At 44.0% G+C, this 16,679-nt stretch overlaps 1 protein-coding gene across 1 annotated transcript in view; it reads right to left on the bottom strand.

Moving 5' to 3' along the window:
* The window catches only part of LOC120059787 (kinesin-like protein KIF26B), a 177,374-nt gene that overhangs the window by 129,390 nt on the left and 31,305 nt on the right, over positions 1–16,679 (bottom strand). The window lies entirely within an intron of this gene.

Genomic DNA, 16,679 nt, shown 5'->3' with positions numbered 1-16,679 from the left:
TTTGCCAAGGCAGGATACTCTGACCGCAGCACAATCCAGAAATCTGGCAGTGGCTTCTGATTAAATAAAATTTTCACAGAACCGCTTGTTGCAATTTCGATGAGGCTCTCTTGTTTAGATAGCGGTAAGTGGACTGGAGGCAGGGCATGAAAGGGATAACGAATCCAGTTGTTTGTGTCATCCGTTTCGGGAAAGGACCTGCGTAATTGCGCACCCAACTCACTCAGATGCTTCGCTATATCACATTTGACATCATCCATAAGCTTGAGTTCATTTGCACAGAAAAAAATCATACAATGATGGAAAGACCTGTGTGTTGTCCTTGTTAATGCAGACAGAGAAGAGCTCCAACTTCTTAATCATAGCCTCAATTTTGTCCCACACATTGAATATAGTTGCAGAAAGTCCCTGTAATTCTAGATTAAGATCATTCAGGCGAGAAAAAACATCAGTCAGATAGGCCAGTCGTTTGAAAAATCGTCATCATGCAAGCGGTCAGACAAGTGAAAATTATGGTCAGTTAAGAAAACGTTAAGCTCGTCTCTCAATTTAAAAAAAATGTGTCATTACTTTGCCCCTTGATAACCAGCACACTGTATGTTGTAAAAGCGTTACATGGTCACTGCCCATATCATTGCATAGTGCAGAAAATACACGAGAGTTCAGGGGCCTTGCTTTAACAAAGTTAACCATTTTCACTGTAGTGTCCAAAACGTCTTTCAAGCTGTCAGGCATTCCCTTGGCCGCAAGAGCCTCTCGGTGGATGCTGCAGTGTACCCAAGTGGTGTTGGGGGAAACTGCTTTCCCACGCGTTACCACTCCACTATGTCTCCCTGTCATGGCTTTTGCGCCCTCAGTACAGATACCAACACATCTTGACCACCAACATGATGTCACAAAGCTGTCTCCTGCTGTCCTGGTTTCCAGTGGTTTGCAGAAAAGGATGTCTTCCTTAATTGGCCCCCCCATAAACGTAACAGACATTTACCAGGAGCTGTGCCAGGCCCGCCACGTCTGTTGACTCATCCAGCTGTAACGCATTCAATTCACTGGCTTGTATGCGAAGCAGTAACTGTTTCATGTCCTGGCATGTCACTGATGCGTCGTGAAATAGTATTGTTTGATGAAGGCATTGTCTGTATAGTTTTTTGGGCCTTTTCCGCCCAGCATTGTCCCAGCCATATCCGCGGCAGCAGGAAGAATGAAGTCTTCCACAATAGTATGGGGCTTGCCTGTCCTAGCCACTCGTTAGCTCACCATATGAGACGCTTCTAGCCCTTTCTTATTAAATGGAATCTGTTGCTTTTATATATGATGTATTACTACTCTAAATGTCTGCGCAAGAGTGAAGGTTTCATCAAGTTGTGAGATAGTACTTTTGCACATAAACTCAGCAAAAAAAGAAACTTTTTCAGGACCCTGTCTTTCAAAGATAATTCGTAAAAATCCAAATTACTTCACAGATCTTCATTGTAAAGGGTTTAAACACTGTTTCCCATGCTGTTCAATGAACCATAAACAAGTAATGAACATGCACCTGTGGAACAGTCACTAAGACACTAACAGCTTACAGACGGTAGGCAATTAAGGTCACAGTTATGAAAACTTAGGACACTAAAAAAGCCTTTCTACTGACTCTGAAAAACACCAAAAGAAAGTTGCCCAGGGTCATAAGCATGCTGCAAGGAGGCATGAGGACTGCAGATGTTGCCAAGGCAATAAATTGCAATGTCCGTACTGTGAGACGCCTAAGACAGCGCTACAGGGATACAGGACAGACAGCTGATTGTCCTCGCAGTGGCAGACCACGTGTAACAACACCTGCACAGGATCGGTACATCCGAACATCACACCTGCTGGACAGGTACAGGATGGCAACAACAACTGCCTGAGTTACACCAGGAACGCACAATCCCTCCATCAGTGCTCAGACTGTCCGCAATAGGATGAGAGAGGCTGGACTGAGGGCTTGTAGGCCTGTTGTAAGGCAGGTCCTCACCAGACATCACCAGCACCAACGTTGCCTATGGGCACATCCCACCGTCGCTGGACCAGACAGGACTGGCAAAAAGTGCTCTTCACTGACGAGTCGCGGTTTTGTCTCACCAGGGGTGATGGTCGGATTCGCGTTTATCGTCGAAGGAATGAGCGTTACACCGAGGCCTGTACTCTGGAGCGGGATCGATTTTGAGGTGGAGGGTCCGTCATGGTCTGGGGCGGTGTGTCACAGTATCATCAGACTGAGCTTGTTGTCATTGCAGGCAATCTCAACGCTGTGCGTTACAGGGAAGACATCCTCCTCCCTCATGTGGTACCCTTCCTGCAGGCTCATCCTGACATGACCCTCCAGCAACCCCTCCAGCAAATAAACGGAGTTGACAGTGAGGACGTTTCTTTTTTTGCTGAGTTTATGACACACTGTGGCTGAGGAAAGGCACTTCTCCCAATATAAGTGAACCCCAAATCCATGTAGTTTTCATCATATTTGCACCTCTTCGATTGTCCAACGTCCCTGTCTGTTGTTTGGCACTTTCCCTGGTAAGGGGGCAGTAGCTCTTCGGCTGCATCAGATTCACAACTGTCAGTGTCCATGCTAGCTGGGCTAACAACAAATGTACAATTACTGATGCTAGCATTGGATGTGCTCGTGGAAGCAGAACAACTTGTGTCGTAACAACTTGTGTCGTCAACAGGTGCAGGTGTAGTACTGCTGGTAGTAGCAGTACTACCAGTAGAGCTGGTATGCGTCTCTATGGACGCCTTACTTTTTTTAACCATTTATCAATTTTCGAGCAAACGGAATGAGTAGCAGCTACATTCGGCTACTTACGGACCGTTAGTGGAATTCCCGCGAGAGAGTAACGGTTAATGTGATTGGATGTTAATTGTTTGACTAGGCTACCTGTATTTGACATTGTGTTGTTATTTCTCTGAACACTAGATGGCTTAATTTTATTTTTGGCAGTGAAACGAGGCTACTCAGGCGAGAAAAAAACCTCACCCAAATGTATAGCCCCGTTGGAAAATATAAATTGACTGTTTGAATTTTTGTATGTTTTAGTTATTATTATTTTTTATTTTTTTAAATGTGAATCACATTTTTATTTGCCGTACCCCCGACGACATTGCGCTTACCCCAGTTTGGGAATACCTGCTCCAAGGCAACGGTGTCTAGATGGAATTTGTATTTGTGGTCCTGGCAACTGGACCTTTTTTGGAACACCATTATTTTTGTCTTACTGAGATTTACTGTCAGGGCCCAGGTCTGACAGAATCTGTGCAGTAGATCTAGGTGCTGCTGTAGGCCCTCCTTGGTTGGGGACAGAAGCACCAGACCATCAGTAGACATTTGTCTTCAGATTCTAGTAGGGTGAGGCCTGGTGCTGCAGACTGTTCTAGTGCCCTCGCCAATTCGTTGAAGAGGGTGGGGCTTAAGCTGCATCCCTGTCTCACCCAATGGCCCTGTGGAACAAAATGTGTGTTTTTTGCCTATTGTAACCACACACTATTCATTTGTATACATGGATTTTAAATGTTGTATCTCTTTCCCCGCCAACACCACTTTCCATCAATTTGTATAGCAGACCCTCATGCCAGATTGAGTTGAAAGCTTTTTTGAAATCAACAAAGCATGAGAAGACTTTGCCTTTGTTTCTTTGTCAATTAGGGTCTCTCTCTATTAACTTGTTCAAAATGGTTCAACTATTGTCTTTCTCCTTCTTTGAGTCAACTACTCACCACATTTTACGCACTGCAGTGCTAGCTAGCTGTAGCTTATGCTTTCAGTAGTAGATTCATTCTCTGATTGGATGGACAAGATGTCAGCTCGTGCTGCAAAAGTTCTGATAGGTTGGAGGACGTCCTCCGGAAGTTGTCATAATTACTGTGCAAGTCTATGGAAGGGGGTGAGAACCATGAGCCTCCTAGGTTTTGTATTGAAGTCAATTTACCAAGAGGAGGACAGAAGCTAGCTCTCCTCCAGCTACACCATGGTGCTATCCTACAGAGTGTTGCTGAGGCTACTGTAGACCTTCATTGCAATGTGTACATATTTAGTTTAGTTTTATCTAAAAATAATAACATCAGTCTAACATTAGTCCCCCAGCAGTGCTACATTACTGTTTTTCTTACAGCTGTAACCCTCCTGTGCTGTAACTGATGGATAGCTCTCAGCTCAGCAGGCTCAGGTGACAGTGTGTGTGTGTGTGTGTGTGTGTGTGTGTGTGTGTGTGTGTGTGTGTGTGTGTGTGTGTGTGTGTGTTTTTGATTCTGTGTAGTGATATGGGTTAGATGGATGGGGCTCCGGGGGGGGGGGGGGGTACAGAGAGGGGTAGGGTATAGGGTAAGTGAAAATAGATGGAGGGACGAGAGGGAAAGGTGGATGGTAGGGAAGGAGAGGAGAGGCAGGGAAGGAGAATAAAAGGGTGAAAAAGTGCAGGGGGACATTGTGGGGGAGCGGGGTAAAGCAAGCGAGAGAGTGACATTGAGGCCTGGTTAAAAGATGAGGGAGAAAAATAGAAAATTCTGTGATTATGTTGCTAACGGTTTAATTTACTCTGGTGCGTTATGGAGAACGATGATGAGTGTGTGTGTTTGTGTGTCTCCGCATGTGTGTGAGTGAGTGGCGATGATGGAGTCTGGTGTGTCACAGTCGAGTGAACAGTGGGGGAAGGTCAATAACACAGAGGTTATCATCAACATCAGAAAAACTCTGCTATCATTTATTCCCAGCCAGGTAGGACCAGATCCACTTCAGTATTCCACGTTTGTCCAGGTCCCCAGGATGTCTGGAGATGCCTTCCATACCGACCACTAGGGGCAACGTGAGCGTGTATTACCATCTAGTAGGCTCGCGGCTTGCCAGGACGTTGTGGATGGGGATAGAGGAAGGGCTTAAACCGTGAGCTATGGCTCAGAGGATCGTTGGTTGCTAGGCAATTGTTAAAAATAATTATGTTTTAACCCTATCCCAAATCTTAACCCTGACCTTAACCAGTCAGAATTAATTCCTAAACTTAAAGGAGTAGTTCACTATTTTACAACTTAATGTTAGATTATTCCTCACCTTAAAAGTATTCTATTGGCCAAGAGAAACTGTAATCCAGGGTTCAGTTGTCTTCAAACAGCCACTACAAACTTCAGCTAACCTTATGTAACAGTATAACTTTATGGCCGTCCCCCCGACCCGGGCGCGAACCAGGGACCCTCTGCACACATCAACAACAGTCACCCACGAAGCGTCGTTACCCATCGCTCCACAAAGGCCGCGGCCCTTGCAGAGCAAGGGGAACCACTACTTCAAGTCTCAGAGCAAGTGACGTAACCAATTGAACTGCTATTAGCGCGCACCACCGCTAACTAGATAGCCATTTCACATCCGTTACACTCACCGCCCTTTCGACCTCCTCCTTTTTCCGCAGCAACCAGTGATCCGGGTCAACAGCATCAATGTAACAGTATAACTTTATGGCCGTCCCCCCGACCCGGGCGTGAACCAGGGACCCTTTGCACACATCAACAACAGTCACCCACGAAGCATCGTTACCCATCGCTCCACAAAAGCCGCGGCCCTTGCAGAGCAAGGGGAACCACTACTTCAAGGTCTCAAAGCGAGTGACGTAACCGATTGAAACGCTATTAGCGCGCACCACCGCTAACTAGCTAGCCATTTCACATCCGTTACACTTAGCTAACAATCATTCAAATCAACTGCATATTTGGTTTCATGTTACTTAAAAGGTGATTTGGCCATCAATTATTTTATATGCTGACATGCCCCCATCACTTCCATTGGTTGATAGCTTGTGGTGGCTAAAATTTGTAGTGGCTGTTTAAAGAGAACTGAACAATAGATTACAGTTTCTGCTGGCCCAAAGAGGAACCATCTTACATCAAGCTGAAATGTAAAACAATCACAGCAAGGTACTTAATTGTTACCCAGAAATTATTTGATATTGAGATAAAAAAATGGCTGCATTGGACCTTTAACATGTTGGAATTAATGCCTAAACTTAACCGCAAAATGTTTACGTTTATACCCCCTGAACAAACGTTGAATGGTGAAGTGAGACTGAGCTTGTTGCTTATACCAACAGAGATCAAGCACACGCGCATGGTGATGTCTACTCAGTGAGATGGATGCTGGCACACCCGACACCATCTCTCAATCTCACACAGCTCTCTGTTAGAGCTGGCTCGGGCCAACTCTGCACATTCACATCACCTAGCATTACAGCTGTCTATAGCTGTCTATTGACCTCCAATCCCCTCTACAGACACACGCACGACTGCAATAACACAGGGTCAAGGTTCCTCTGAGCGATGGGGGAATGAGGGAACGGTAGAGAGGGGTAGAGGGAGGGAGTCAGGGAGAAAGGGTGTCTGTCAGTATGTGATTGATGGAGCCGATTCAAAGGCTACATTATAGCTCTAGCGTCCAAGACAGACTTTTATTTATTTATTTTAACCTTTATTTAACTAGGCAAGTCAGTTCAGAACAAATTCTTATTTACAATGACGGCCTGGCAAAAGGCCTCCTGCGGGGACGCGGGCCTGGGATATAAATATAGGACAAAACACACATCACAACAAGCCAACACAACATTACATAAAGAGAGACCTAAGACAACAACATAGCAGGTAAGGGTGCTCTCGAGCAACACATGACAACACAGCATGGTAGCAACTAGAGGTCGACCGATTAATTAGGGCCGATTTAAAGTTTTCATAATAATCGGAAATCTGTATTTTTGGACACCGATTTGGCCGATTTATTTTATTTTATTATTCTTTTTACACATTTATTTAATCTTTATTTAGCAAGTCAGTTAAGAACATATTCTTATTTTCAATGACGGCCTAGGAACGGTGGGTTAACTGCCTCGTTCAGTGGCAGAACGACAGATTTTTACCTTGTCAGCTCGGGGGATTCAATCTTGCAACCTTACAGTTAACTAGTCCAACGCTCAAACCACCTGATTACATTGCACTCCACGAGGAGCCTGCCTGTTACGCGAATGCAGTAAGCCAAGGTAAGTTGCTAGCTGGCATTAAACTTATCTTATAAAAATCAATCAATCATAATCACTAGTTAACTACACATGGTTGATGATATTACTAGTTTATCTAGCGTGTCCTGCGTTGCATATAATCGATGCGGTGCGTATCGTTGCTCCAATGTGTACCTAACCATAAACATCAATGCTTTCTTAAAATCAATACACAGAAGTATATATTTTTAAACCTGCATATTTTGCTAAAAGAAATCCAGGTTAGCAGGCAATATTAACCAGGTGAAATTGTGTCACTTCTCTTGCATTCATTGCACGCAGAGTCAGTGTATATGCAACAGTTTGGGCCGCCAAATTGGCCAGAATTTTACGTAATTATGACATAACATTGAAGGTTGTGCAATGTAACAGGAATATTTAGACTTATGGATGCCACCCGTTAGATAAAATACGGAACGGTTCCATTTTCCCTGAAAGAATAAACGTCTTGTTTTCGAGATGATAGTTTCCGGATTCGACCATATTAATGACCTAAGGCTCGTAGGAGGAGAACAGAAGGAACAAAGAAGAGTGAGAGAGGGATCTTGTTTGTTGAGAGAGAATAAAAAGCAAACAATATTTCTCGTGTTATTATGTTATAACTAAGTCTATGATTTGATAGAGCAGTCTGACTGAGCGGTGGTAGGCAGCAGCATGCTCGTAAGCATTAATTCAAACAGCTCTTTCGTGCGTTTTGCCAGCAGCTCTGCTGTTTATGACTTCAAGCCTATCAACTCCTGAGATGAGGCTGGTGTAATCGATGTGAACTGGCTAGCTAGTTAGCGGGGTGCGCGCTAATAGCGTTTCAAACGTCACTCGCTCTGAGACTTGGAGTGGTTGTTCCCCTTGCTCTGCAAGGGCTGCGGCTTTTGTGGAGCGATGGGTAACGCTGCTTCGAGGGTGGCTGTTGTCGTTGTGTTCCTGGTTCAAGCCCAGGTAGGAGCGAGGAGAGGGACGGAAGCTATACTGTTACACTGGCAATACTAAAGTGCCAATAAAAACATCCAATAGTCAAAGGTTAATGAAATACAAATGGTATAGAGAGAAATAGTCCTATAATTCCTATAATAACCTCAACCTAAAACTTCTTACCTGGGAATATTGAAGACTGATGTTAAAAGGAATCATTAGCTTCTTACATGGCACATATTGCACTTTTCCTTTCTTCTCCAACACTTTGTTTTTGCATTATTTAAACGAAATTGAACATGTTTCATTATTTATGCGAGGCTAAATTGATTTCATTGATGTATTATATTAAGTTAAAATAAGGGTTCATTCAGTATTGTTGTAATTGTCATTATTACAAATAAATAAATATTTAAAAAATAATAATAAAAAATAAAAATAAAAAATCGGCCGATTAATCGGTATCGGCTTTTTTGGTCCTCCAATAATCGGTATCGGCATTGAAAAATCATAATCGGTCGACCTCTAGTAGCAACACAACAGGGTAGCAGCACAAATCATGGTACAAACAGAAGAGTGAGACAGAGAGATAAAGAGACCGAGAGACAGGTTGTGTGTGTGTTTTTTGTTCTTCATTTAGGCATACAAGACCACCTGCTGAGTATATGCAGTGGGGCTTGAAACATATCCCACTCCCCCACACACAAATAAAATGTTGTTTTCTTTAGTAATGACTTACAGGACCAATCAGGGTTAAGCGCCTTTCTCATTCCAACAATAACAGCACTTACAGTTAACCGGAGTAGCTCCAGCAGGGCAGAAATGTGACGAACTGACTTATTGGAAAGGTGGCATCCGAGGATGGTGCCATGTTGAAAGTCACTAAGCTCTTCATTAAGGCCATTCTACTGCCAATGTTTGTCTATGGAGATTGCATGGCTGTGTGCTCAGATGTATCAGCAACAGATGTGGCTAAAATCGCCAAATCCACTACTTTGAAGAGGTGTCCACATATAGTACCAGTCAAAAGTTGACACGCCTACTCATTCCATATTTTTTTTTTTTTTTACCATTTTCTACATTGTAGAATATTAGTGAATACATCAAAACTATGAAATAACACATATGGAATCATGTAGTAACCAAAAAAAGTGTTAAACAAATCAAAATATATTTTATATTTGAGATTCTTCAAAGTAGCCACCCTTTGCATTCTCTCAACCAGCTTCATGAGGTAGTCACCTGGAATCCATTTCAATTAACAGGTGTGCCTTGTTAAAAGTTAATTTGTGGAATTTCTTTCTTTCTTAATGAGTTTGAGCCAATCAGTTGTGTTGTGACAAGATAAGGGTGGTATACAGAAGATAGCCCTTTTTGGTAAAAGACCAAGACCATATTATGGCAAGAACAGCTCAAATAAGCAAAGAGAAACAACAGTCCATTGTTACTTTAAGACATGAAGGTCAGTCAATCCGGAACATTTCAACAACTTTGAAAGTTTCTTCAAGTGCTATGATGAAACTGGCTCTCATGAGGACCGCCACAGGAAAAGAATACAGAGTTACGTCTGCTGCAGAGGATAAGTTCATTAGAGTTAACTGCACCTCAGATTGCTTCACGGAGTTTAAGTAACAGACACATCTCAACATCAACTGTTCAGAGGAGAGACTGTGAATCAGGCCTTCATGGTCAAATTGCTGAAAAGAAACCACTACTAGAGGACACCAATAATAAGGGACTTGCTTGGGCCAAGAAACACGAGCAATGGATTAGACCGATGGAAATCTTTCCTTTGGTCTGATGATTCCAAATCTGCCATTTTTGGTTCTAACCGCCCTGTCTTTGTGAGACGCAGAGTAGGTGAACGGATGATCTCCGCATGTGTAATTCCCACCGTGAAGCATGGATGGTGTGGGGGGTGCTTTGCTGGTGACACTGTCAGTGATTTATTTAGAATTCAAGGCACACTTAACCAGCATGGCTACCACAGCATTCTGCAGCAATACTCCATCCCATCTGGTTTGCGCTTAGTGGGGCTATCATTTGTTTTTCAACAGGACAATGACCCAAAACACACCTCCAGGCTGTGTAAGGGCTATCTGACCAAGAAGGAGAGTGATGGTGTGCTGCATCAGCTGACCTGGCCTCCACAATCACTCGACCTCAACACAATTGAGATGGTTTGGGATGAGTTGGACCGCAGAGTGAAGGAAAAGCAGCCAACAAGTGCTCAGCATATGTGGGAACTCCTTCAAGACTGTTGGAAAAGCATTCCAGGTGAAGCTGGTTAAGAGAATGCGAAGAATGTGCAAAGCTGTCATCAAGACAAAAGGTGGCTACTATGTCATAGTTTTAATGCTTTCACTATTATTGTACAATGTAAAAATAGTAAAAATAAAGAAAACCCCTTTCATGAGTAGGTGTATCCAAACTTTTGCCTGGTACTGTACTTTTTTGTATATATAGTGTAACATGATATCTCTCACTGGCAGACAGACAGACACACACACACTCAAACACAGCACTAAACAGTAATGGCTTCCTGCGACACCATTTCCCTTGCACCCCTGCGTCCACGGAAAACAGCAGGTAATTAATGTAGCACGTTGCTATGGCAACAAAATTATTAATGGATTTTTCTTTGTTATTAATCTACAGTCAACATCACAGGAGAGCTGTGGGTAATCATGAGTAGTATGCATGCATGTCTAGTCATACCAATTATCATATGTAACCCTCTACCCACTTTCATTAACGCCTCATATTTAGGATTTACCAATTAAGGTTTCTGATTCTGTGCTTTGAAGATATAGCAGGGTAACGGTGTGCGTATGTGTGAGTGTGTGCTTTGAAGGTATAGCAGGGTAATGGTGTGTGTTTTGAAGGTATAGCAGGGTAATGGTGTGTGTGTGTGTGTGTGTGTGTGTTTGTGTTTTGAAGGTATAGCAGGGTAATGGTGTGTGTGTGTGTTTTGAAGGTATAGCAGGGTAATGGTGTGTGTGTGTGTGTGTGTGTTTTGAAGGTATAGCAGGGTAATGGTGTGTGTGTGTGTGTGTGTTTTGAAGGTATAGCAGGGTAATGGTGTGTGTGTGTGTTTTGAAGGTATAGCAGGGTAATGGTGTGTGTGTGTGTGTGTGTGTGTTTTGAAACTATAGCAGGGTAATGGTGTGTGTGTGTGTGTGTTTTGAAGGTATAGCAGGGTAATGGTGTGTGTGTGTGTGTGTGTGTGTGTGTGTGTGTGTGTGTGTGTGTGTGTGTGTGTGTGTTTTGAAGGTATAGCAGGGTAATGGTGTGTGTGTGTGTGTGTGTGTGTGTGTGTGTGTGTTTTGAAGGTATAGCAGGGTAATGGTGTGTGTGTGTGTGTGTGTGTGTGTGTGTGTGTGTGTGTGTGTGTGTGTGTGTGTGTGTGTGTGTGTGTGTTTGAAGGTATAGCAGGGTATGGTGTGTGTGTGTGTGTGTGTGTGTGTGTTTTGAAGGTATAGCAGGGTAATGGTGTGTGTGTGTGTGTGTGTGTGTGTGTGTGTGTGTGTGTGTGTGTTTTGAAGGTATAGCAGGGTAATGGTGTGTGTGTGTTTTGAAGGTATAGCAAGGGTAATGGTGTGTGTGTGTGTGTGTTTTGAAGGTATAGCAGGGTAATGGTGTGTGTGTGTGTGTGTGTGTGTGTGTTTTGAAGGTATAGCAGGGTAATGGTGTGTGTGTGTGTGTGTGTGTGTGTGTGTGTTTTGAAGGTATAGCAGGGTAATGTGTGTGTGTGTGTGTGTTTTGAGGTATAGCAGGGGTAATAGTGTGTGTGTGTGTGTGTGTGTGTGTGTGTGTGTGTGTTTTGAAACTATAGCAGGGTAATGGTGTGTGTGTGTGTGTGTTTTGAAGGTATAGCAGGGTAATGGTGTGTGTGTGTGTGTGTGTGTGTGTGTGTGTATGTGTGTGTTTTGAAGGTATAGCAGGGTAATGGTGTGTGTGTGTGTGTGTGTGTGTGTGTGTGGTGTGTTTTGAAGGTATAGCAGGGTAATGGTGTGTGTGTGTGTGTGTGTGTGTGTGTGTGTGTGTGTGTGTGTGTGTGTGTGTGTGTTTTGAAGGTATAGCAGGGTAATGGTGTGTGTGTGTGTGTGTGTGTGTTTTGAAGGTATAGCAGGGTAATGGTGTGTGTGTGTGTGTGTGTGTGTGTGTGTGTGTGTGTGTTTGAAGGTATAGCAGGGTATGGTGTGTGTGTGTTTTGAGGTATAGCAGGGTAATGGTGTGTGTGTGTGTGTGTTTTGAAGGTATAGCAGGGTAATGGTGTGTGTGTGTGTGTGTGTGTGTGTGTGTTTTGAAGGTATAGCAGGGTAATGGTGTGTGTGTGTGTGTGTGTGTTTTGAAGGTATAGCAGGGTAATAGTGTGTGTGTGTGTGGTGTGTGTGTGTGTGTGTGTGTGTGTTTTGAAGGTATAGCAGGGTAATGGTGTGTGTGTGTGTGTGTGTGTGTTTTGAAGGTATAGCAGGGTAATGGTGTGTGTGTGTGTGTGTGTGTGTGTGTGTGTGTGTGTGTGTGTGTGTGGTGTGTGTGTGTTTTGAAGGTATAGCAGGGTAATGGTGTGTGTGTGTGTGTGTGTGTGTGTGTGTGTGTGGTTTTGAAGGTATAGCAGGGTAATGGTGTGTGTGTGTGTGTGTGTGTGTGTGTGTGTGGTGTGTGTGTGTGTGTGTGTGTGTGTGTGTGTGTGTGTGTGTGTGTGTGGTGTGTGTTTTGAAGGTATAGCAGGGTAATGGTGTGTGGTGTGTGTGTGTTTTGAAGGTATAGCAGGGTAATGGTGTGTGTGTGTGTGTGTGTGTGGGTGTGTGTGGTGTGTGTGTGTGTGTGTGTGTGTGTGTGTGTGTGTTTTGAAGGTATAGCAGGGTAATGGTGTGTGTGTGTGTGTGTGTGTGTGTGTGTGTGTGTGTGTGTGTGTGTGTGTGTGTGTGTGTGTGTGTGTGTGTGTGTGTTTTGGAGGTATAGCAGGGTAATGGTGTGTGTGTGTGTGTTTTGAAGGTATAGCAGGGTAATGATGTGTGTGTGTGTGTGTGTGTGTGTGTGTGTGTGTGTGTGTGTGTGTGTGTGTGTGTGTGTGTGTGTGTGTGTGTGTGTGTTTTGAAGGTATAGCAGGGTAATGGTGTGTGTGTGTGTGTGTGTGTGTTTTGAAGGTATAGCAGGGTAATGGTGTGTGTGTGTGTGTGTGTGTGTGTGTGTGTGGTGTGTTTTGAAGGTATAGCAGGGTAATGGTGTGTGTGTGTGTGTGTGTGTGTGTGTGTGTGTGTGTGTGTGTGTGTGTGTGTGTGGTGTTTGAAGGTATAGCAGGGTAATGGTGTGTGGTGTGTGTGTGTGTGTGTTGTGTGTGTGTGTGTGTGTTTTGAAGGTATAGCAGGGTAATGGTGTGTGTGTGTGTGTGTGGTGTGTGTGTGTGTGTGTGTGTTTTGAAGGTATAGCAGGGTAATGGTGTGTGTGTGTGTGTGTGTGTGTGTGTGTGTTTTGAAGGTATAGCAGGGTAATGGTGTGTGGTGTGTGTGTGTGTGTGTGTGTGTGTGTTTTGAAGGTATAGCAGGGTAATGGTGTGTGTGTGTTTTGAAGGTATAGCAGGGTAATGGTGTGTGTGTGTGTGTGTTTTGAAGGTATAGCAGGGTAATGGTGTGTGTGTGTGTGTGTGTGTGTGTTTTGAAGGTGTAGCAGGGTAATGGGTGTGTGTGTGTGTGTGTGTGTGTGTTTTGAAGGTATAGCAGGGTAATGGTGTGTGTGTGTGTGTGTGTGTTTTGAAGGTATAGCAGGGTAATAGTGTGTGTGTGTGTGTGTGTGTGTGTGTGTGTGTGTGTGTGTGTGGTGTGTGTGTGTGTGTGTGTGTGTGTTTGAAGGTATAGCAGGGTAATGGTGTGTGTGTGTGTGTGTGTGTGTTTTGAAGGTATAGCAGGGTAATGGTGTGTGTGTGTGTGTGTGTGTGTTTTGAAGGTATAGGCCAGGGTAATGTGTGGTGTGTGTTTTGTAAGGTATAGGGGAATGGTGTGTGTGTGTGTGTGTGTGTGTGGTGTGTGTGTGTGTGTGTTTTGAAGGTATAGCAGGGTAATGGTGTGTGTGTGGGTGTGTGTTGTGTTGTGTTGTGTTGTGTGTGTGTGTGTGGTTGTGTGTGTTTTGAAGGTATAGCAGGGTAATGGTGTGTGTGGTGTGTGGGTTTTTGAAGGTATAGCAGGGTAATGTGTGTTGTGTGTGTAGTGTGTGTGTGTGTGGTGTGTGTGTGTGTGGTTGTGTGTGTGTGTGTGTGTGGTGGTGGGGGGGGGGGGTTTGAATGTATAGCAGGGTAATGGTGTGTGTGTGTGTGTGTTGGTGTGTGTGTGTGTTTGGAGGTATAGCAGGGTAATGGTGTGTGATGTGTGTTTGTTTGAAGGTATAAGCAGGGTAAAATGAATGTGTGTGTGTGTGTGTGTGTGTGTGGGTGTGTGTGTGTGTGTGGTGTGTCTGTGGTGTGTGTGTGTGTGTGTGTGTGGTGTGTGTGTGTTTTGAAGGTATAGCAGGGTAATGGTGTGTTGTGTGTGGTGTGTGTGTGTTTTGAAGGTATAGCAGGGTAATGGTGTGTGTGTGTGTGTGTGTGTGTGTGTGTGTGTTGTGTGTGTGTGTGTGTGTGTGTGTGTGTGTTTTGAAGGTATAGCAGGGTAATGGTGTGTGTGGTGTGTGTGTGTGTGTGTGTGTGTGTGTGTGTGTTTTGAAGGTATAGCAGGGTAATGGTGTGTGTGTGTGTGTGTGTGTTGTGTGTGTGTGTGTGTGTGTGTGTGTGTGTGTGTGTGTGTGTGTGTGTGTGTTTTGAAGGTATAGCAGGGTAATGGTGTGTGTGTGTGTGTGTGTGTGTGTGTGTGTGTGTGTGTGTTTTGAAGTATAGCAGGGTAATGGTGTGTGTGTGTGGTGGTGTGTGTGTGTTTGAAGGTATAGCAGGGTATGGTGTGTGTGTGTGTGTGTGTGTGTGTGTGTGTGTGTGTGTGTTTTGAAGGTATAGCAGGGTAATGGTGTGTGTGTGTGTGTGTGTGTGTGTGTGTGTGTATGTGTGTGTGTGTGTGTGTATCTGTTCTGTGTTTCATGTCTGTACGCTACTCGTGTATCTTGTTTTGTTCCATGTTCCGTTATTTATTAAATTCACTCCAGTACTTGCTTCCTGATTCTTAGCGTGCACGTTACAGTTGATATTTGGTTGTCGTTGACAACCAAACACAATTCAATATCACTTTTGCATACATTAAATAGGCTATTAACTTGTCGACAAGTTAACTAATATATGTCGGATTCACATCTCCAACTAAACCAAAAATAAAAGTTAAAGAATAAGATTAAGCCAGTGGCTCAGATGAAAACTATCCAACCATTAGATATCCTTTTAATGTTGATACTTTTCAGAAATAACACACACAGAAATTTAGTGTAAAATGTATACAACAGTTATACATGAGGCCGCAGGACATATCGCCTACTCTCACCACTTCCATAAGAACCTGAATTCCTCTAGGTCTCCTCAGAATTTCTGCTCTGATTTCTCCTCAGTTCCTTTCTCCACATTAACTCATCTTATTATTAGTAATAATGATAGAAATGTAAGGGCCAGCAGCTGTTCTGCCTATCCCGCCACAGCCCCTCTGGAGAGATCCACTAGTGTAGTCTCTGATGATTATAGTAACAAAGCCATGTGCCAGATTGAGGGCTGAGGCATCTGTGCAGTGTGCAGTACACACGGCTGCATCTGCAGCTGGAGGTTGGGGTGTGTTTGATGGGTGTGTTTCTACTGAGTGGTGTCAAGATGCGGGGCTTGGGTGTATGGTGGAGTGACAGGGTGTGTTAGTACTGTAGCAGCGCAGATGGAAAGAATGCTTCAGAGATTAAAGCGAGGAACAAAAGAGTAAAAAGGGAGCGGGAAAGGCGGGTTACCCACTCGCCGACTAATTCTAACAAGGCACCCCGATCTCTGCCCCTGTATTTCTGTCTTTTCTTCACGCGAATGATAGGGATTTGGGCCTGGTCTCGAAGAAGCAGTATATCTTTCGCGTCAGACTCATTAAATAAAAAATCTTTGTTGAGTTCGAGATGAGTAATCGCTGTTCTGATATCCAGACGCTCTTTTCGGTCATAAGAGATGGTAGAGCAACATTACGTACAAAATAAGTTACAAACAATGCGAAAAAATAGCACAGTTGGTTAGGAGCCCGTAAAAAGGCAGGCATACTCTCTGCCGCAATTATCTCAGCAATGACTTCTTTAAACCACTGTTTGGGAAGCTGGATACAGACATGAGACAGGCCGTTATGTGTTCTTAGACTCATGATGAGTTGTTTTATGAGCTCTTAAAAGGGGAGTGAATTAAGTAAGAAATGGTTTTGCATCATCGTCTCACAGATGGTTTGGTGTGGTTCAGGTTAGTAGCTCTGACATTAATTTCTCAGTGAATCAGAGCAGCACATCCATCCATTACTTGTGAGGGGACAGAGGAGAGACAGTAGGGAGACGTAGGGAGAGACGGATGGGCTGGCTGGGATAAACACCTGGAAGTCATGGGAGCCGTCTGTCTGTGTCAACCCTGCCTCGAGCAAAAGTTGTGCTCACATAAGGCACAATGACTCACAAGATTCTTATTTTGGAACAAAGATAAGACACTATACTACTGAGCCAGCGAGGGAGATTTTGGTGTCTGATGACTAAAGCCTAGTTCTAGAGTTTCCCTGAGCACGTGACCAGATTTGTGTAGAG

Source organism: Salvelinus namaycush, chromosome 15 (assembly GCF_016432855.1).
Source record: "Salvelinus namaycush isolate Seneca chromosome 15, SaNama_1.0, whole genome shotgun sequence".
In the NCBI taxonomy this organism is placed as follows: domain Eukaryota; kingdom Metazoa; phylum Chordata; class Actinopteri; order Salmoniformes; family Salmonidae; genus Salvelinus; species Salvelinus namaycush.
Note: the sequence above shows the minus strand (reverse complement) of the source record. Positions and strands in the feature narration are given on the sequence as shown.